We start from the raw sequence: 1466 nt of genomic DNA on the forward strand, positions 1-1466 counted from the left end.
AACTGCCCCCAGCCGAGCAGCGACTGGTGGGTATGTATATGATCCAGCACCTCATTACACTGTATGAGGGTCAGCATTCTGATCCAGGTCCGTTACATGATGTTCTGAACGAGTTACTCCAGTATAAATGGAAAGGTTTAGGTACTGATTTAATTAGTGTCATTCTAGAACAGCGCCACAAATATAGAACGTTTCTGAATCCGCATTTCGTTCACGTCTCACCTCCGGAAAGTAAACCGTTTTACATAGATAGACAGCATCCGTTACGAGAAGTACATCCAGTTAGGACACCGGATGGTGAAATGCAACGAGTATTTGTTTACACCCCAGTTACCAAGATGGAACTCTTAGAGATGAAGAAATTAATCCCCTGTCATGACAAAGATCCAGCAGGGTTCCACCGTGAATTAAAAGACATGCTCCGTATGGGAGAATATACGTATCCAGATATTATTAAAATGCTAAAAGTCCTGTTGCCCGCAGGGGTATATGAGAAACTCAAGGAAAAGGAATGGGAGGTGGGAGAGAAAAAGATAGATTGGACAGCTCTAGAAGCTGAAGATAAGATACGAGTACCAGGTACCGGTCTTGGAGATAAATGTAAAGAATTACCAGAATTATTAATACAAGTTTTGCCTAGATTATTAGCCACTAAAAAGGAAGACTGGGATGCAATCTCAGCCTGTAAACAGAAACAAGACGAAGACACTAGTGATTTTTATTCTAGATTTGAGAAATGTTTTATAATTAACAGTGGTTTGAAGACGAGTAGCGAGTCATACCCTCATCTTTTTGTTACTAAATTAGTAGAGAATTCAAGTCCACAAGTTAAAAATCGAGTTTTGAAAGTCGAAAGTACATGGCAAGCTAGTACCCCGTCCCAGATGCTCCAGATGCTCCAGTATCACCAGAATAGAATCAGAGAAGAGCAAGAACACGAGAGAAGACGTATGAAAGACACGAAAATGAAAGTACTAGTTGCACAATCTGTTCCTCAAGACAGTCAGAAGAGGGGTCCGAATCAAGCCAGTCATCCTGCAGCTCCCGTTAAAGGGACATGCAATTATTGTAAACAGCCAGGCCATTTCATAAACGAGTGTGCAGTTCTGAAACACAATATAGCCACTGGTAAAACTAAAGAAAGACCACGTCCGCCTAGACAAGAACAAGTTTCACAGACTTCTCAGCCACAGAATGCACAACAGATAGTTACAGCACCGCAGCCTATTGCTGCAACACAGCATGTTACACAGCAGATGTACCAGTATGCACAGTCCGAGTATCCAGAGTATCAAGCGTATTCATGAAACAGCCTAGAGAGGGAGGTAGGCTTGCCTCTCATCGAGATTCCTGTAGATCAAGAAGGTCCCTATGTACATAGTCAAGTATTGGGGAAAGACAGAAAGTTTCTGATTGATACAGGGGCAAGTAGGACTACTATCAGTCATGACGAGGTTCCAGGGGCT

The sequence above is a fragment of the Lissotriton helveticus genome, chromosome 7 (genome assembly GCF_964261635.1).
Source record: "Lissotriton helveticus chromosome 7, aLisHel1.1, whole genome shotgun sequence".
Lineage (NCBI taxonomy): Eukaryota > Metazoa > Chordata > Amphibia > Caudata > Salamandridae > Lissotriton > Lissotriton helveticus.